The 20,866-nt window shown below is 46.3% G+C and overlaps 1 long non-coding RNA gene across 2 annotated transcripts in view; it reads right to left on the bottom strand.

Annotated features, from left to right (window-relative positions):
* Nucleotides 1-10,257: 10,257 nt before the first annotated feature.
* Nucleotides 10,258-20,866, bottom strand: part of LOC142363850 (uncharacterized) — a 136,018-nt gene continuing 125,409 nt past the window's right edge. For both annotated transcript variants that reach the window (XR_012766002.1, XR_012766003.1), the window contains exon 3: nucleotides 10,258-12,488. This is a non-coding gene — a long non-coding RNA (uncharacterized LOC142363850). The remainder of the gene's footprint in view (nucleotides 12,489-20,866) is intronic.

Below are 20,866 nucleotides of genomic sequence, written 5' to 3'. Positions count from 1 at the left end.
AAAATGTTTGGGCCCGTAAGAAGTTTCATTTTTGATAGGGCTCACACATCTGGTATGCACACTGTCATTTCCATTAGTTTTGTATTGACTATTATATTATACCACAATATTAATGCATTAATATATTCATAGAATGTCAACATTTATATATAATACAATTAGTATTTTAATATAAAAGTCAAAATGAAATGAATCAACATGACATTCGAAACAAAATCTTTTGACACTGCTGAAATGAAATAGCCTTATGGAAGAGTTTTTACCCATCCTGCTCCCCCTTCCACTCCTGCTTTGTTGCCAGTTGTTTCATTCCAGATGTGGCAGTCAGACTTCATTTGGTCTAACGGTCACATTTGATAAGAAGGTTGGCTCGGCGCTGACCACATTTAAGTCACTTTCCTTAGAGAAGCATGCATAGCTCTTGCTTGAACTTGGTCCCGACTTGCTAAACAAGGTCAGAGATCAGGAGGTGTCTGGTTTTCTGTGTGTTTTCAGTGTTGAAGTACGGCTAGCCCATACCTCAGACTGGAGAGCAGGCAGTGCCTGGGCTTCCTCCTATTAAATGCTGATCCAGAAAGATCAAACACAAAGTTATGCATTATTTGCTTTGTCTCCTGACCCCTTGCCCCTAATTTCTTCCCAAAACCTGTAATTGTATTTTATTGGTTAAAATAGTTCCTGTCTGTTGGTCCAGCTGTATCTTCCATCCACCATGAAATCCCATCTAGAGATCACCTCTGAGTCTACAAACCCATCCTAAAGTGTCTGTCCCTACCCCACAGTACAGACTCATCCTTTTGACATTTCAGCAGCTATGAAATTACATGCCATAGGCAACCCTTTAGCTCTGCTCTGTTCTTCCTTTCTTTTACTTTCCTCATTATTTGGACCAAGAGCTGAAGTTTATATTAATTTGTTCTGGTTAATAGAAAATCGCATGCAGTCCAAACATGATTTTATTTTGCAAAGGATTCTTCCTGGGAAATGCAAAACAGGAAAAGATAAAGCCAAGACCTTTTTTTTTGTTTTCTTTCCCCAACAAACCAATCTGGAATGTGTTGCAGTCTTGCTGGATGAGAGGCTAGGGAACACAGATGAAGAATTAAAGACCACAGTTTCACAGCAAAATAATATTATATAGATATAACAATGTACAGATATAGATACATTTGTACGCATATGCTTGCATGTATGTGTGTTTCTCAGGAGCCCAGCTCTCTCCCTGTTTGCACTGGCTTTGTACCACCACAAGAGCCCATGGGAATGAATCCAGAGGTACCATGAGGTACAGGAGGAACTCCAGACTTGGCATTTGTTAATGCTGACCCTCCTATAATTTCAACCATTCTTCAAGTTCCCCCCTGCTTCTCTGGGGCTCTGAGCACTGCAGCCCTGTTTGGGACGTACCACAAAAGATTTGGGGTTATCACGTTTCTGCGTAACGGCAAACAGCCGCTACTTGCGTAGGGTCAATGATGGCTAAGAGTGCACTTGAAAACAAGAGTATTGCTCTTAACTCTGTCTGCTCTGCTTAGTTCCTGTTAATGTATTTTCACTAAATCCTAATGCAGCTGGACTCACCCTTGAAGAGTCCTTTGCATCATGTCCAGCACTTGATGAAAGATGTGTAGTCTTACCCACGGAGCATGAGATTCAGGCACTTGGCTCCCGGGGTTGCACATCTGTAAGACAGAGCCGTGGCCACCTCTGCTCTAGGAGCTCTGCAGCTGGGCTGGGGGCTGCAGGGCTGGCACCGCCCTGGGGGAGCTCCGAGTTTCGGGAACTGCACCCAAGAGTGCTTGACACAAGGGAGGAAATACCAGTATGTCTAGGTATTCCAGTGCATGCAGGAAGCATCTAATCCTTATTTCTGGCTTGAGATGTCGCTGCCTCCAGTCAGATTTTCCTGGACATGCGCTCTTCTCGCTGGCTGGGAACACCAGACCTTCAGCGCGCCGTCTTTAAGGCTGGTATCTCCTGTGCCAAGTAGCCATGTAAGATGAATGCACAGAGGTTACACCCCATCCGCACAGAGGCAGAGCAGTGGTTGTAATACTTCTTGGAGACTCATTGCCTGCAAGCTATACGGTGCATGCACAGACATTTCCAGCTGGGAAACCCCAGACGAAAATACGGTAACAGTCCGTGTGAGCACTCCAGCTCTGCTCTGCACCAGGACCAAAATCCTCTTGGCATGGGCACGGTTTTCACTGAGCTGTCCTATTTATTTGTATTAGGAGCACAATCGCTTCTAAGTCAAAGATATTTGAATCCCCGAATTTGTACTGTTCACCCCCCAGATGATTATAATTACATTTGCATATATGATATACAGATCTAGAGGGATTTAATGAAATTGTAGCTGCCAAGTGGAGACCCAGTGAGTGTATGTTCATCAGAAAATCATTATGAAAGACCTTACAGGTTGGCAAACTTCACTTCAGAATTAAAAGTGAGATTTTTCGTTATCCCATTGAATATTTTCAGTTATTTCAGATGCAAGAGCCAAAAAAATAAATCAGTGCCAGCTTGCAGAAATATGAGTTGGTAGAATGGTTAGAATGGTTATTATTATTTATTGGCTTGCAGGGAAGGATCTTGGGGGGTTTGTCTTGATGAGTCAGTTACAGGAACATGAGCTCTGTAACGGTAGGGTGAAGGGAAAGACACTCACATTTGTGACACTGCTCCACTTCCTCCACATCAGATTTAATTCCTGTAGAAGCAGAAATGGAGAAAAACTTGAACAAATCTCTACAAGTGCAGCTGCAGAAGGTTGTGGGTCAGGTTCACTGTGTGAGGGACTGGAGGAGGAGGAGAGAGACCTACTGCAGGTTGTACCAGTCCCTCAGCTATCTGCTGGACCCCAGTCCCAGGCTGGGAGGGGGTGGCTGATGCCCTCCTTAACCATGGCAAGTAGGTGTTGGTCCTCAGACGATATGTGGGACCACAGCATAATCGACTGCTGGCACCTTGACACAGTTAGATGGTAACACAGTAGAGCAATTGCAGAGAGACGGACAGGGTGTATTTCTTGCATCTTGCTTTTGGTTCAGGTAGGTTCTATCTGTGATACCTGGAAGAGTATTTCATGTGCTCACCTTAGCGGGCGGACGTCTAGCAGAGGAGGGATGGTGGTGAGCGAGCCCCTTGGTGAGACTAAATCAAGACAAACTGAATTTATGGTTTTGTGTAAACACTGGTTTGCCAGATCTCTTTCACCAGGGCTGCGTTTGAAGAAAGAGATGAAAAAGAAATCCAGCAAAATGAGCAGAGTGTTCCATAGGACAGGGAGGCAAATGGGTGAGTTTTGTACGGACTCTGGTGCAGATACATCTATTTATTACAGATAATTGTGCAGAACAGAGGTCACAGTGGTAGCATGAGAGGTGGAAGGGTGGATGTACGGAGGTATGTCCCCATCTGAAAATGCTAACAACAGATACTTCACCCACAAACATGATTTGTGAATTCAGCTGCGGTAATTTTTGAACATTAACAAATATTGTTTCACAGACAAGATAGTGAGGGAAGAATCTTGTAGGGGAGGTTGTTGATCCCCTTCGTGAAAGATAATGAAGGTCACAAGCACAGAAGTAGTAAACTAAACAACGAATGTTTAGAGTTGGCTCCAAACTAGGCTGAGACTAGAGTTGTTTTGGTACAGTGGAGCTCACACAACAGCCTAAAAAGTCTGAGAAGCAAACAGTTCTCCTCAGCACTGGTAAATCTTGCAGCACCAGATATTACAGGTACAAGAGGTCCATTACAAGTAGCACAGAAAATCTCTTGCTGTAGCAAGTGTTTCAGTGGCAACATGTATGAAGTGAGATCTAGGAGGAGGTGGGCAGGAGTAATAGATACCTGCCCTCAATTAAACTAAGAAGTCAGAGGAGCCAAAAGGTATGAAAGTCCTAATTCTGCACAGTGCTGGAGGCTCCAGAGGGGTTGCTTCACTTTGCTTCTCCCAGTGTTTTTTATCCCTTCACACTTCTTCCAGGGCTCTGCCTGGCCAACCTGAGACAATCTTGTGTAACTGATCTTAACAGTTAATCTTTAATTAAGCCGTGGACTGTTTTGGTCATTAATGTAAAGTAGCAAGCCGGGAATAAAACCTCCTAAATACTCCATCCTAGCTCTGATAGATGATGCTGAACATCAGGGGAGTGCCTGGGGAAGTGGGTGCTCTATGGGAATGCCCACGGGAACAAGACTTCTCCGGATCCTGACCCACCACCATGCTGCAGGTTTCCCACATCCCTCCTTGGGGAAGGTTTTTCCAAGAGCCGGAGAGCAACTAGTTTGGTCAATTTGTGATTATTCAAGTAGGAGGTTTCTTGGGTACTGGCCAAGAGCTTATTGAGTAAGAACCACCTCGGAGATTGTGGAGCAGACCCAAAGCTGTATGTAATTACTGGCTTATTTCTAAGTTAATATTTTGTTAGGGGTTTGGGATAGAATCTACTTTTACCCACCTTCCCTCACTGCACACCCCACTGATCTAGGTTTGTTCGGCATGCTTCAGGTTTTACTGCGTGTGTCTGAGATTGTTAAAATCTGAGAAATAGGACCGTTTAAAATCAGAGAAAAAAAGGGGAGGAAAAATAGCTGGGAATGGGTGAACGTCATATAAATAGCAGTAAAACTGTTAAATCTATTTGCATTTTGCACCCAATAATTTTAGACTCCACCGCTAGAGCACTGCTTGAAAGTCAGCACTTTTAATTGTCCAGTAAATTTCCTTTCAGACAGCTGCTTCATAAACTGCCATTGCCTGCACAGTGAGAAAAAACAGATAACTGATTTATCTTAGCGGTGAGACCAAAATGGCCATTCGTGTGTCACTAGTTCCCCCCTCTGTTTCACTTAAATCAGCGCGTGAGGGCATTTGGTTAGGGCTCTGCAATCTGTCCTCAGACGCTCAGCAGCACCAGCCTGCACATCTGAGATGTTGCTTGTCCACCGTAACCTGGAGCAGTCCCTGGAAGGTCCGTAGCCCATCCTGCCCACCGCCCCGGCCATGAGCTCACTGTGCCCTGCTACACTGATAAATCACTCTCTGCCAGGCAGGGAATATGCAGGCTTTGGAACACACAGCCATAAAAGTAATGGCTTATAATTCAATTAGAGCTCAGGAAAATCTGCCGAGTTATGTCACATCTGTTTAGCCTGACACTGGTTTCTTGGAGGTCTAAGAACATGGCCAAAGGGGAATTGAGGGGGTTTTCTGGGATGGGTTTGGGTTTTTTTTTTTAGTTCTTTTTTCTATTTTAAAAAAAAAAAGGAAAAAAAATTCTGGCCATAAATTTTTATGGGATTGTTGCAGCAGTTGTGGGACTGTTCAGTGTCTTCAAACATGGGCACAAAGAGGACCAGTTTGGTTTGATTTGTACAGTAGTTTCAAAGAAACTCCGTTCTGGCCACTGCTACATCTTATGTCCCATTTCAGACTCTTTATGGACTTGTAGCTCTTTTTTTTCATATTTGTCATAAAGGCCCACTTCTTTTTTCCTCCTCCTTTTTTGTTTCCTTTCTTATTGTCTTGTCTTTCTTTGCCGTCTCCGTCTTTCCTCTGTCCCTGTTGAAGCAGACCACTGCACTGCTGAGCATCTCCAGGGTGACAGGTTGTTCCAAGTTCTCCACTGTTATCCAGTGATGAGCACTAAAAACTTGACTGTCCATCAAGGTAAAAATTAGATCTGATCAGCAAAAGGAAATGTGATCAAATGTGGAAAATAATTTTTTAGCTATTCCATTGGGAGAGGTTTCATGTGAAATCTCATTACCTTCGTGAAGGTCTCAGGAAGCTCTCTATGTCCAGAATTCAGGGTTCTGTTTAGGCTTTTGTTTGATTTCTTCAAACTTTAAATAAGATTTGAAAGAACAAATGGAAGCAGTAAATTTACATCTCGTGGGGGATAAGTTTCCTTGGTGCCAAATCTTACCTTTCCAAAATGGATGGGAAAATAGGCAACATTTGGCAACAGGGCTGAGGGCATTGTTTGGTGCTACCATCCAGCTGCTCCAGCCTCATGTTTCCTCATCCAGCATCCAACCACAACCACAGCTGCTGGTTTTATTCCAAGATGTGTATCTTTGGGTGAGTGTGAACAAAGGGTAAAGCCTGCTGCCAGGAGACTTGTGGCAAGGCAGAAAAGATTGCCCACAGGTCCAAGATGGGAGCATGTAGCAGTGAGTCAAGACCAATGTAAGTGGCCTCGGTGACCTTCCTAAGGCAAGAAAGTGAAGCTTAGGAGGCAGTGGGATTGGGAGGCCAGAGGTGAGGAAGAACATCCTGCAAGGCAGCTCGATGAAGAGAAAACCAGAGGGTCATTGACCATGTGAGAAAGACCACGATTTAGGGATCCTTCTCCTACCATGACCAGCTCGGGTTTTCTTTTTGTTGCTTTTTCTTCTTGCAGGCAGGCAAAAAAAAAAAAAAAAATATATATATATATAAAAGAAAGCTACACCTTTATAGAGCACAGCTGTCCTACTTTTCTCCAGAGGTTGGTTGGGTGGAAAATCAATTAAAGAAAAAAAGAAAGAGGATGGATACTCTTATTCTTGATAAAAACAACTTGCATGGTCTCCTCTGGGTGTCTTTCCCTGCTGCTGGAGAGAAGAGCTTGCTCCCATATAAACACATAAGCACACGCATACCTGCACACATCTGAAAGGGGCCACTGGGACTCTGAGCAGGTCTGCAGGCAGTTTGCTTGCAATCTGTGCGTCTGACCCGCCTTTGCCCTGCAGTCATGGATGCAACAGCAAAATGTGTGTGTGGTGTTCATCCTGGCAAGAGATTTTGTTTTTAGAATCTGCTGATTAATAATTACTGCTTTCTTATTCATTTTAAAAGGTCCTATGTGATCACAAACAGATTTATTTACCAGCTATTGTTTAGGTAGGTACGGTAAAGTAACCACCAGCCGCATCTATTGATGCATGTGCTTTATCATGCGTTTAACAGTCTTCTTTCTCTGTAATGAATGAGTCCTCCAGTGGGAAACAAATTGAAATGCCAGTTTGGGGATCAATCAGTGCACATATGCAGCCTCTATAATAGGAAGTTCATGTTCTGCAGTGAAGGTATTTTTCTGGAATGGCTTGGCTGCATTTTGTTACCACAGATTTTGGCTTTGTTAAGGTTCAGGTCTAGAAGAAATGTGTTAATAGAAAAGATCACAGCTGAAAGAAAATTTAATAAAAATATGCATGGCTGATAAAGATGTAGTTTTACATCGCCCTGCATTTGTGAGGCATTTCCTTCAGGGAAAAATGACTGAAATGCAGTGCGAAAGTGGCGCCTTATCTGCCTTCAAATAAGAGGAGTCCTGGTCGAGGCTCAGCACTGAAGTCTATGAAGTCAGAAACACTCTCTGCACTTTAAAGAGAGCAGTTGACCAAACATCTGCAGGACCAGACCACATTTCCAGAATAGCAATTAAACCAAAATTAAGGATGAGACTTCAGGACCTGTTGGATGGGCAGCAGATGAGAATTTACTGCAGGCCAGAGATCATGATGAAACCCTCATCCTCCCCTGGGCTGGCTGAAAGGCTGCGCTGGGTAGGACTGGGGGAGCATGGCTTTATTTCCAGGGTGCTTTGTAGACCTGATCCAAAGCTTACTGGAATCGATGAAGTTTCCTTTGTATCTTCATTGACTTGCATAGCAGGTCCAGTAGAAGCAGAGCCAGAGGAGCGCAATATCAATGGACGAGAGAGAACATCAATCTGGTTTTTGTGCCTGTGCCTTCCTTGGGGCAGAGACTTGTCCTTGGTGTAGGGTTCATCCCCTGTAGCTAATCTCGCCTAGCCTAGGCTTCCTCCAGAGCCAATGAAGAGACGAGCACTAAAAGGGGGCAATTCACTTCTCCAGATTATCCTAAACCCCTTCCAATGCCTCGGGGGTTGCTGCCAGCCCTCACCCAGTACCACCCCCATGACTGGTGAGGAGCACAGATATTATTGCAAGCGTCAGCTGCAAATGTGAGTTTAATAGAAGGAGGTAAAATGTTAAAAGTTGATTTGCTGTAAAATACGTCCAAGCCCCTTTTTTGCTTTTACAAGGGTTTTTTAACTGGGTAGGCTGAAGTGGTTTGCGGCAATAACAGGTCTGTCGTAGGGGTGATAGATATCACTTTACTGATGGTAAAACAATACGAATCAGGCTTGTCTGCCAGTGTGATTACCTAATTGTAGCAGGAGAGTTCAGCAAGGCCATGGCAGCCACTGTGATTAGACGGAGTCTGTGGGTTATTCCACTCCTGAGCCTTATCAGTCAGGTTTCAAGGCTCGGGAGAAATATGTCAGGGCATCCGTCAGGGACTGAATGAACCGTCCCCGGCAGTGGGCAATTCTCCTTCCAGTGCCGAGGCAAACACCCTTGAAAAGAGATGGTGTATTAAAAAGCGCGGTGCCTGGGAAATGGAGGGGCGGGAGGAGGATGAATGGTAAGAGCTCTTATTGCGGCTTCGGTAATATTGATCTTGTCATTAATAACGCGAAGTGAAATTCAAGTGTCACTGCCAAGGCAGGTTATTTCTGTCACAAACGGCACATCAGGCAACTTGAGAACAGTGATATTAAGAGGGATAGAGAGGAGAGAGGGAGAAGGAGACGGTGTTTCTTGGGAGCCTACGCTTTGCGAGTGGGAGGGAGAAACCAAGGTTTCACCTTGGGGCAGGGATTCAGGGGAGGTTCAGTGCTTCTTCAAACCGAAGAACTCTCAGTGAAACACCTTACAACACCTTACAAGCCCCCTCATTTTCTGACAAGTAACTGCAGCATCTCTTGCACGGCTGCACTGCGACTTCTCCCTCCTTCATGCCAAGACCTGAGAGTCTCATGCAGCCTTCCCCACTTCTTTCCATTTTCAACATTTCTCATTTTCATTGAATCCTGGGAGGTTCTTTCAAATATTACAAGATTAAGATTTTTTTTTTTCCATCCTTGAAAAATTTTCAGGTTTCCTTCTGTCTTGAAAAAAAAACCCATAACATTTCTTTTGTAAGCAATATTTTTTGTATATTTCTCTATACAGTAGACTGCTCTGTTCCCACAGTGCTAGACGATATTTCTTCAGCCAGGGGCCTGAAGCCTCTCTAATAGGAAAATTATGACTCCTAAATGGCGATGATACCTGCCCAGCTAGCAGTGCTGTAAGTCCTGTACGTCCTCACGCTTGTTTGGATGGCTGGGTAACAGATTCTGCCTTGCAGTAGCTTAATGTAGGGTGAAGCCTAGAGTTTTCTAGTGAAGACAGTCTCTCCCTGTGCCCACAAAAAGCAAGCTGTCATTCATTATGTTAGAAATGCCTGTTTTTCAGCTGTTTAATCTTAGCTTTTATTTGCTGGAAGGGTAGAAGGCCATTATTAGCCCAGGTTTAGGAAACAGACAATGGAATGAGTTATCTGCTCTAATTGCTATGCTGCTTAACACTTTCGCTGATTTTGGACGTCCTAAAACACATTTGAATTATTTATACCCATGCCTTCAGCACCCAGCTGGGGACGTGACCTTGAGCTATGGGCATCTCTTCTGCATCTCCCAAGAATTTCTCACCAGTCTTGACATATCCTGTTAGAATATTTCATTCCCTTCCTCTGAAAATCAAGCCTTGTTGGTCAAACGATAAGGAACTGGGGGTAAGTTGTTGGGTAGTTAAGAAGACCCTGAGTGGATCTGGTGTCTTGGGATGTCTTGGGCTTTGCTAGTGGCTGATTACATGAAGGGGACTGAATTCTTTCATGTATTTTGCTGTTCACTGGAAAACATGTCTGGATCATCAGTATCCCAAATCTTAAGTTTAATCTTTTTTTACCATTGCAAACTTTCCTAAAGGCCTTTGCTGTCAAGGTTTTTGGGGGACATGGGAGACCTCTAACATTTCAGATGCTTTAAAAATGGACCCTGGACCATGCTTATAATAACCTCAAAATTTCCCTCCTGTAACCAATTCCTTCTTGTTTAGCATTCAGTGAAGCTACTCAGCTTGCTTTTTTTTCAGTCTGAATGGGACACAGAGAAATGTAGATATGTGCTCCAGGTTAGATGCTGATACAATCCAAACACGCTACAGAGGAAATCCTGGCAGGGTCAGGTTCCCTCCTTAGATTGTATCTTTGCAATGGGTCGCTCAGCACGGTAACTCAATCTTATCTAACAGTTCCCTTCAAACCAAGGTGATGTTGTTTTCCAAAGCATTAAAAAGCTGAAGCTAATTACGTCTTTATTTCATTAAATATCCAGAAAGTTGCACATATATTACAGGAAATGGTGGGATTTATAAACATATCACCACATGTGCAGTGTCCATGAAAGCAATTTCATAAACATTTCTTTGCTGCTTCCAGCTCACTGCCTATATTTCCAGCAGGGTTTGGTGAAAAGATTCTAACACAAAACTATCCTTTGTGTTGCTTTCCTCCAGGAAAGCCAAGCACTCCTAAACATCCGTCTCCTGGATAATGGGTCTCTTTAGAGAGCTTTGAGACCAGCAGCCCAGGAGAGGTTTGAAGTGGACCCTGGCTGGAGAGTATCTGGCAATGAGGAGGGAAGAGATCTCAGAAAAACAGTCTGGTCATGGGACTGGAGAGGGACCGTTTCACAGCCAAATGTTGTCCTCTGGGATATGGAGACAAGAAGTGAAGCAACCCACATGTTACAGTTGAGCAGGAGTAATGTGGTGGGGGAGGAACAGGGGATAGCAGTGAGCTATACAAAATAAAGCTGCGATCTCTAGCACTAGGGCTATAGATTTGCTGTCCCTGAGCTCGATAAAGAGCCTGATATCAACCGAATGATTTACGAAGCATCTCTAGAAGCCTAAACTCCTGTTAGGACCTGTCATAGTGCCCTAGTCAGGACAAGCAATGTATGATTCAGACAGTTTCTTACCTAGAAGGACCGGTCTCCCTCTCTCTACATAAACAAGGAGCATCTAGATCTCAACAGCAAGGGGTCGAACTGCCAGTTCTTCTTTGCACTCAATGTATTAGAAGCTGATAGCTCTGGTGTGACTTGGCCATCACGGTCCTGAACTTGAGTGTTAGTCTGTGTGGTGTGAACACGGCATAGAATGGCTAAATCTGGACAATCTGCTTCATGACCCGAAGTCTTACTTTGGCACCTTCTCTGGCTTTGCCCTGTCAGGTTTCCAGTAGCCCATGGGCATCATCAGGAGCCGTAAGTCTCCCATACTTCAAGCTCAGAGCTGGGCACCCTGAAGGTCTACAGCCCCAAATGCTGTGTTGCCAGCTGCTGACCCAAGTTTCCCCTTCCCCACGGCCTCGCTGCAACTTGTCCTCCTGCCACTTCTCCTGCCTGATGGCCAGGATGCTTGCAGGTCTGCTGCCCCGGAGATGGGCTGCCTGGTCACATGGTGCTTCCAGTGGGAAGCCCAGAAAGCCTCTGCAACACACTTGGCTGCAGTGATTTATGCTTTGCTAGAGATATGATCACCAGCAACATGTTTGCTGGAGGAGAGGAGTGAACAAGCTGTCTGTCCTGCCAGGGGTTTGTTATCACTTCTGGGTACAGTTTGGAGGTTTGTATCATCATGTCCTGATGTGCAGTGCTTCTCCACAGCCCAAGCTGAGAAACCACAGCATATTTTGTCAAATGTGCTGGCTTGGACACAAGCTACAAAGCTTTAAGCACATTTAAATTGTGTGTTTTTTCCGAACATTTCCATGTCCTCAAATACAGCTGAGGCCACTCAAATTTGGGAGTTGTCCCCACAGAGCAAGCAGAGCCCAGGTAGCACCCATCTAATTGCACGCGATCCAGCACCCAGGGCTGATGTCTGTCCCTCTGTCCCCTCTTGCCCTTTGTCCCCTGCATGCTTGTGTCTCCGCTTAGAGCTGCTCCACCAATTTACACGCACAGCTGAACACCCACGAGCTAAAACACAGGTGACAAAACACTTGGCAGCCTGTGCCAGGCATTTACCCACTGTGCCGGAAGCCTGTCTGCACGATTTCCCTGTTTCCAGCAGACTAGGGCCAAGTTTGACTGATGGTGGTGGTAGCAGTCCTTTAGGAACTGCATTCCTAACCAAATCTCTTTCAAGGCTTTCTGGGACCTCCAAGGTCTGGGGAAGGCAGGAGGCAGCATGCACCACCCCACCTCAAAAAAACAGAATATTTGGGTAAATTGCAGCTTAGAACAGTGTGATTTGGCTGTGAGTAGAAATTATATATTTGGCAAGAATGGCATTGATTTTCCCACATGGATATGGACAATCCAAGCCACGTAGACAAGACTCAAAAGGAGCAAGTGATTAAATACAGACCTGGAAGGTTTACTGCCTTTAATGTAACTCACACTGAATTGCTGTTATTTGTTGCCTGGTTTCTAAGACTCTACATTTGTCTCATGCTTTAGATCTTCTCCTTCCAGTCTCCAGGGATGGAAAACAGAGAGCTGTGATTGTTGGGCCATCCATTGATGACGGGACGGGATCAACACCGTGATTCTGGGCTGGGGATTTAAAAAAAAACATCAAATATTACAAGAGTGAGGATAAAAGTCTGAGATGAGTCTCATAATTTTGCTGTTTGCGTCCAGTCTTCAGCTTCTGGAGCCTTGCCATTAGGTGAAAGTGTTAATTTTCATGTTTTTATTGTATATATCTCTGCCACAGTGGTGGAGACAAACAGCATGTGCAAGGTAGAGCTGCCTGATACCACCATCCATCCGAAAGCCTGAAGCAAGTTAAACGAACCACTAACATACAGATCTGCTTGAGCTCCCTGTGCAGGATTTTTTGCAGCTTCTCTTACGGGCGGAGTCTGCTCACTGTGCTCTCAATATTGGTCCCACTGGCCCAAACCCTACATATTTCAGCTTTGGTGCCTGTGCTCTGGTGAGATTTTGGCAGGCACCCATCACAGTCCTCACCTTGCCGTGGGACAGGGTGCTGGTGATGTGCATTGCCTCCTCCTCCTCGTGGCGAGGCTGCAGGCTCCAGACATTCGGAGCTGGGATTGCGCCGCAGCCTCCTTCAGCGCTGCAGTAATTACCACTGAAATTTACCCCCCACTAGAAACATAAACAAATGTAATCAAATAAATAATATTCCCTTCCTCCCTCCCAGGCCTTTCTTACCAAAAAAAGTCACCACCTACCACCTTAAAAGAAAAAAACACCCTAAAAGTGAAATCAGCTGCTCTCTCCCAGCAAAGATGGTGTTCATTGCCTGGACAAGGCTGACAAAACCCTTCCCTTTTTTTTAATCAACATGAAAACCGCCCCTACCCTACCCACCAGCTCGGCCTCCCACCCCTGACAGCCCCCTTCCCTTTCCCAAACAGGCAACAGATTTCAATTTAGCTTTGAGTGAGGGAAGCTCAATTGGGTTATTAAATTTCACACGCTAATTGACATGCCTGCTGTAAAATATAACTTGCACAAACACAATTTATACTAATGACACAGGGGGTGAAGCTTTCTCCTTCCAGTGCCCCTCTGCTTCCCCTCTCCCCCAGCTCCCATGGGAACCCGGTTTAATTGCACCTCCAGCGAAGGGGCGGTTAGCAGGGGTGGGAGGTTAAAGAGAAATAAATACTGAAACGCTGATGGGACGTTTCCTGTTTCGGCAGCGACAGGATGTGAAGGTTTCGGAGCGTGCTCCTCTTCCCGGTGCCGCTGGATGCGCACAGGCGCACCTCCCCAGGCACGCCGCGCTTCCACTTCATAAATCCTTGGAGGCAACAGATTAACCTCAGCCGGGTCCCCCGGCACAAGTTAACCGCTGATACTTTACAGATAGGTTTTTGCAGGCCTGTTTGGAGATCTTCGTTTCCCTGTGATGGACAGGCTGGCAGCCGCCCATCGCTGTCGGAAAGGTTGTCCCCCACCTCCAGGTTGGGGAAAGCCCTGCGACAGATAAATCCGCACCCAGGGGCATCCCTCCTCGCTGCTCCATCGCAGAGCTATGGACACGAATCTCCCAGCACAGTTTTCCTCCATTTTCCCCCCTGTGAGAGCGAAGTGGATAAAAGCAGCTTGACAAAGTGTCCGCAGTGCCCTGTGCAGGCAGACGGTCGAACCAAGAGGGCAGGGGCGGACGCCGACGAGGCTCCCGGGAGCAGCAGCGCTGGCTCCACTGCTTCCCCAAAATTGCTTTCCCCACAAAAGATAAAGCACAGTCACTCTTTTTTATTTCTTCTACAAGATGTTTTTAAATAATTGATGGCAGAATCCTAGTAATGCCCAGCAGTTTAGCTGTTTCTATTCTGTAGTTGCTCTAACAATTTATAATAGGCACTCTTTCTAAAAAAAAAAAAAAAAAACAACTTTTTCCAAACATTTCCAGAATGTTCTCACATTTTAAGTTCCATTCTCCAAGTCCAGGGTCCTGCTGGACAGCAAGGAATGGAGCTGGCATCCTTAGTAAGGGGATATTATTATAGTAAGCCCATATTCCAGCAAGAGATGGGACTGCACAGCTGACTTTAAATATATGTTGGAGCTGCATATCTGGACTACAGTATAACGTCTTTGCATAAGTCATACCATCCTTCTGAAGTAAAAATCAAGTGACTCACAGAGCTGTGGTCTCATTTTAGTTCTGTCTGAATCACAATGTCAGAAATCAAAATATGTTGCACGTGCCAGTGAGTAGGAAAACTTTGAGTCACTTTAGCCTCTTTCTCCCATATGTCTTTTCATGCAAAGATTTTTCTGAATTTATAGGGAAATAGCAGTTTAGAGGGCCAGGAAAGGTATAGGCATACCTCCACACTCTTTGAGCCTGCTTACTCCTGAGCTTTGATGAAAAGAAGTCAGGAAGTTACGGGGAAGAAATAATCCAGAATATCCAGTTTGGACCTAGCAGTGATTTAAACCTGACAGCTGTGCTCAAGAGGAAAAAATATTTGGGTTCTTCGTGCCACGAGGCAACACTTTGCATCTGAGGGACACAAGCCCATTGGAGAATGAACATCTCACCATTCTGGTACTGCCATGTGCCCTTTCAAAGCTGCCAACTTGGGGCTGGTCCAGTAGCAAACCTGAAACCTGGCTGGGCACTGGGTCCTGCCTGGGCACGGCCCTCTTCTCTGGAGGGAGGGACTGAATTCAGCCAGACATCATCCCTCTGTCCACCCTGGGAGAGGGCAAGGCTCGGGCCTCGCTGCCTCGGCCGCTCATTAATGCAGAGCATGGATTTCATTACACTGATTGCTCAGTTCTGTTATTAACTAGGCATAAATCTCTTCATTAGTTGCTCTCAGCCTCCAGGTCACAACCCCTGGGAGAGGTCAGCAGTAGATGCCCAGTCCAGGTCGTGGCCCTCAACCCCATTACCTGTCCTGTTAACTGGGGCTGCAGACATGGGCTGGGGGCCAAATACTGGGGCTGGCTGCACCCTTTACACCCATTTCCAGCTTTTCCTTACACATTACTCTGCTGAAGCTTTTTGGACTTTCCCAGTCATGACTGCGATCCTGGAGTCACAGAATCATAGAAGGGTCCTGACATCGCAGTCCTAAGCAGGGTCTCAGGGATGGATGCACAGAAATTAGTCTAGCCACCTTCATCAACATCATACCTCCCACCCTCAGGGCCTCCTGGAACCTCACTGCTCTTGCAGTGTCCCAGAAGAAATGGGAATTAATGCAAACACAGAGAGGCAAGAGATACCTGCCAACGGCCTGTTTCTTCCTCTGGCTTTTCCTTACCATCTTCCTGCTTCCTTGTTGCTTTTCACCTTTCTTTTGCTCTGAATCCAGCACTGGATCAAGTTTTTTGATGTCCCCCACAGATTTTATTATCAAAGGGGGGAGCAAACAGCTATTGAACTTCATGCACTGCTCACATCCCCCTCCAGCCATGTCCCTCCCAGGCTGAAGAGCCCCCAGCTGCCTGCACAGCCATCTCACACCTCGCAGTCCCCGCTAGCTCACACTTCTGCTCATCTCCTACGTTGGTGCATGCCTGCTGACAGTATATACCAGTCCAAGGAGGAGCTTACATTGTAGCCCTTACAAGGGGAAAATATTCAGGGCTAGAAAAGACCTGTTTCCTGCTGCATCGACTCCGAGTTTCTTTCAACAGGTAGATCCGGGTGTGCTGCGTCACTGGCAACGCCGGTGGCTGTCCTGGAGAGCAAACAAGGACACGTGCAACAGCCGTGTCGAGTAATGGCATGTTATCGGGTCACAGCACTGAACGGCTCCGCTGCACCTTGGGATCAGAGTCTTCTGGTGAGCACGGCTGCTCCAGGGCACCGCTGCTCCCACTAAGCACAAAAGCCCTACGCCACACCAACTCTGCTTTGCCTTTGCAGTTTTCTTGGTACCCGGTGGGGGAGGAAGGGTAGGGGAACCAGGTGGCATCCATCCAAAACCGGCAAGCATTTAATTTTTGTCTTTATGGGCATTTTGTCAAGCATAACTGGAGATGGTAACTCTACAAACAGTAATTAACCGCAAGCTGTGGGCAATGTTAAAGTGCTTGCCCCCTAACCTGCTCATACACAGGAAATCTGAGAGGTTGCTAATAGGTTTTCAGCAGCTGAGTCCATTTCTGGCCCAAATCTATTTGATATGGCTCTCAGATAACGCTGTTGATTATTTTCCTGAGCACTCACTGAATGCTTCCTGTTGTGTGAGTCTTGACTGCAAGAACAAACAAACAGAAAGACGGGCAGGGAGCTGGTGAAATCGATACCCCGTCCCATCAGCAGGCACTGGGGTCAGCTAGAAATGCAGCCATGAAGCAGCATAATTAATTAGCAAAAAGGCAAGGCAAGCTGACAAGTCCTAATTAAGACAGGGAGTGACAGTCTGAAGGTCCCTGGACTGCCCACTCCATTTTCTCAGGGTCTGTGAAATGTGGGAGGATGGTCTCTGCCTCCTTCCAGGTGGCCAGATGGGAGAGCATGGGGCTTCCCGGATCAATAGCTCAGCCCAGCCATGCCCTGCCGCAGCTGCTCCGGAGGAAGGAGAGGCAGGACCGGGTGGTTACAGCAATAACGTCCTCTCCCCCCCCCCAGCTCCATTCACAGGGAATTTTCCTTCTTCTTCCCCAGGAGCGAAATTTTGATTCACGACCCAAAGCAAGAGGATACAGCACCCTCTCCAAAGAGGACATCCCTCTTTTATAACTCTGAGTGCTCCAGTTACTCCTCTAAACGAGCTGTTTGATTTTGTAGCACGATGGCCCTCGGGCCTATCTTGTAGAAGTTAGTACCGCAGGGAAATCATTTCATGGAATCGTTGAACAGTTCAGGTTGGAAGGGATCTTTAAAGGCCATCTGGTCCACTCTCCCGCAACGGGCAGTTCCCAGTTTCCTGGGAAAGCGTCTGGCCAACAGTCCACTCTCCAGATTCATACTCTCGATCTGGATGTCTCTGTGCTGGGATGAGTTCTGGAGCCCAAGCAGGGTGTTTCACTGGTGGGGATTGCTGGGATACGGAGCATCTTGGCTGGAGCTCTCCCAGCCCACAGCCACAGTATGCCAGTATGGATCTGAACTGATGCTCTGACCTTGCCTACGTCTCTTTGTGGCTCTCACCCTGTACGTCTGATCCTGGCCCACCAAAGCTGCCAGGAGCATCACGTACAGGGGTTCACAACTGACTCCTTCAGGCACAGGATCACTCCCAGGAGGGTGATGCTTGGCATTTCTTTTTGATGGTCAAATATGTTGTCTGTGCTGGCCTCGTTTCGTGCTTTCCTTTTAAACACTTTTTTCAAGGGATTACCCTCCAGAGCTGACAGACAGCCAGGTCTGTCGGTCTGTCTGCTTAGCACTCTATCTTTTCTGCAAATACCCTTGCTCTATAGCATGTGAGCCCAGGATTAAATGCACAGAAAGAAACAATTCACTGTGACTTGGCCTGTAAAGTCTTTTGAAAGTTAAGTTCTGGCTGTTAAATGTTAACACCACATAATGCCTGTCTTTATCGTATCTTTGCAATAAAGTGATGACATGGCTCTATTATGAGCTAGTCACATAGAAGCTCCCAAACCTACAGTATTGTAGCGGCGTTTAATCTCCTTTCCAACTGCCGGAGATTTTCACACAGGCTTTGTCTGCAGCGTTTCTCTGGGATCGCTGAGCGCTCACACGCAGGCGAAGACATTTTAAAGAGAAAAGATGAAATCGTCAAGTCCACCCCCAGCTGTGCGAGGCCTGGGAAACCTCACGCTTTCCCTCGGCCCCCACCATGCCGTGCCCGCCTCGCTGCTGCAGCGCTACCTGTCCTTTCCCCGTCCTCAAGGACAACGGCAAAGTTGCTTATCAGCCTGTAAATCAGCTGTGGCAATAAAGCGCTGGCATCCAGAGCAAGAGCTTTCGTACTAATGTACTACTTTGCAATTGCTGTGCATATCCAACATATTAATGACACAAATTCATTACAATAAATGAAGATACTGACTGGCCGGGGGCCAGAGTCGACTAAGGACAAAAAAAAAAAAACAAAACCAAAGAAAAAGTTGCTTTTGCTCCAGCCAGCTGGCAAGTGTGGGCTGCAAAGTTAAATGTGTCGGATACAGAGAGCTTTAGGCGAGCGATGGGAAGAAGTGACTGCTAAATGCAGTAGTAATGGTGCCAGCGATCCGGGGACTGAAAAGGGAGGCTGCTTCCCCTGTGATCAGTGGTTGGACATGATTTCCAGGTGGCATCAAGGAGGCAAATGGCTTCGTCAACAGAGTGATGGATTATGTAAACCGGCTCACAATTTTCAGGTAGGAAAACCAATTCATTAATGTGCAGGACTCATTACAACCTGGGATTTTGTCGATCTGTCGCTCATCTATTGCTCCCCTTGTTTGCCTCGCTGCTGTTGGATCCGTCTCTCTCCTTTTACTGATCTAGCTGTGCCTCTGTCACTCCACGTGCTTTCTATCAGTGGTCCATCAATTTATGTATTGACAGTGGATACAGAAATTATTTGAATACCTCACGTACTTTCTTGTGAGAGATCTAAAAATCTTTATGTTTAGTTTAGCAAAGGAACTGCAGTGCAATATGTACCAGATCAAAGACAAGGCACTTAATACCAAAGGACTGTTTAATTTAGTAACAAGACCCAATGCCTTCTAATTAAAATTAGAGCTATTCAAATGAGAAATAAGGCATAAATTTTTAGGAGCGAGGAAAATTAACCATTGGAACAAGCGATCAAGAGAACTGATGGATTCTGTTGCTTGCAAACAAAATCTTCATAATTCTGGAAGTGAAATTATAATCAGCTACAGATTATTAGTTAAAAATGGAAGTAACTCGATATTTTACGACCCTTGTTCTACCAGGGTTATATCAGGTGATAAAAACATCTGGACGTGTGCTCTGCAGCCAGCTGAATGTGGACTGGTGAACCCAGCCTGTGAGCCCATCTACCTACAGAGCATCAGTCCCAGCCACATCTCGGCAATCGAGCAGCTGCTGAAGACAGATTCTGGTCTGGAAATGCATGGTTTGCACTTGGGACTGGACAAAATGGACCTAGTTTCTGCCACTCCCTCCTTTCTCTCTTGAAGTGTGCGGCATGGAGCATGCAGCAAGGTGACAGGAGGCATTGCCTACTCATATTGCTCCACCTTGCAAATGAATTCATGTTAACAGAAGAGAGGAAAAGGAAATTAAGGCTTAATGATGGTCATAAGACAGCATTTTCAAAAGGAACCTCTCACGTGAGTAGAACTCATGCTCCTGATGTTGTGTCAGAAAATGTCTTTATACACTTGGTGAGGCAGCAGAAATGTTTAGTTCTTCAATGTCTGGTTTTGAATAATGTTGTACAGATGGACGGCAAAGGCAGGGAGGCCACCCAGCCTGTCCTCAGCCCACCTCCTCCTGGAACAGCAGCTGCCTGAGGTGCGACCACATCAGCTGCAGGGCTCTGAGCTCTCTCTGTGCTCACTGTGGATGCACAAAAGGTCGTCACAGCAAAGACTCCAGTCTTCAGGTAACAAACTGCCCTCCAGCACGCTGCGGCAGCAGTCAGGGGTGTTGTCTGCTTCTAAGCAGCAGGGCAGTGCAGGTTGATGAAAGCAGAAGATGGCAGTCACCCCTAAGAGCACTAGGCAGGCTTGCCATCCCACGAAGAGAGGTTGTCCCCATGTAGGCTTGCAAATCACAGAATCACAGAATCACAGAATGGTCAGGGTTGGAAGGGACCTCTGTGGGTCATCCAGTCCAACCCTCCTGCCGAAGCAGGGTTGCCTACAGCAGGCTGCACAAGACCTTGTCCAGGCGGGTCTTGAATATCTCCAGAGAAGGAGACTCCACAGCCTCCCTGGGCAGCCTGTGCCAGTGCTCCATCACCCTCAGAGGGAAGAAGTTCTTCCTCAAATTCCTGCACATTTCAATGTTCTTCTGCCGTTGTGCATTTTTACTATGACTGCAGAAAGGAGTCAAACTCCTTGGCTGATTTTGTTAGGAAACACCTTTTTTACCACCACCTGAACGCAGATTCTTTTCTTTTGCCAGGGGGAACGCAAATAAAACGTCCCACACCAGGGCAGATGTTGAGCTGTTTCCTGACACAGCTCTGCTGGGACTCCCGCGCCGCGCTCCCAAGCACCCATTCGTTTAAACACTGCGAGGCCAGAGCAGTTGTAGGAGACAGAAAGTTTCTGTTCTGACCAACAAGGCAATTGAAGGCCTTCCCGGCACGAAATGCCAGCATGCATTCACGCTTCAGAGGGTCTTCAGAGACTTCTACAAATTTAGTGGCAAATTCAGCTAGAATGAAGGTTGATTAAAGCTCCTAGATAATTACTCGTTTAGCTGCAGAGCGTGTGCTCGAGGAGAAGTGTTGCAAAGATTTCTAAAGCCTGGAAAGCCCAGTGCTTCAGCCAGCCCTGCCAAGCAGACGGATGTGCCAAGTGGAGCACTGTAA

Source organism: Opisthocomus hoazin, chromosome 21, assembly GCF_030867145.1.
Source record: "Opisthocomus hoazin isolate bOpiHoa1 chromosome 21, bOpiHoa1.hap1, whole genome shotgun sequence".
NCBI classification, from domain to species: Eukaryota; Metazoa; Chordata; class Aves; order Opisthocomiformes; family Opisthocomidae; genus Opisthocomus; species Opisthocomus hoazin.
The sequence above is the reverse complement of the archived record's forward strand: the minus strand, read 5'-3'. Positions and strand labels throughout refer to the sequence as shown.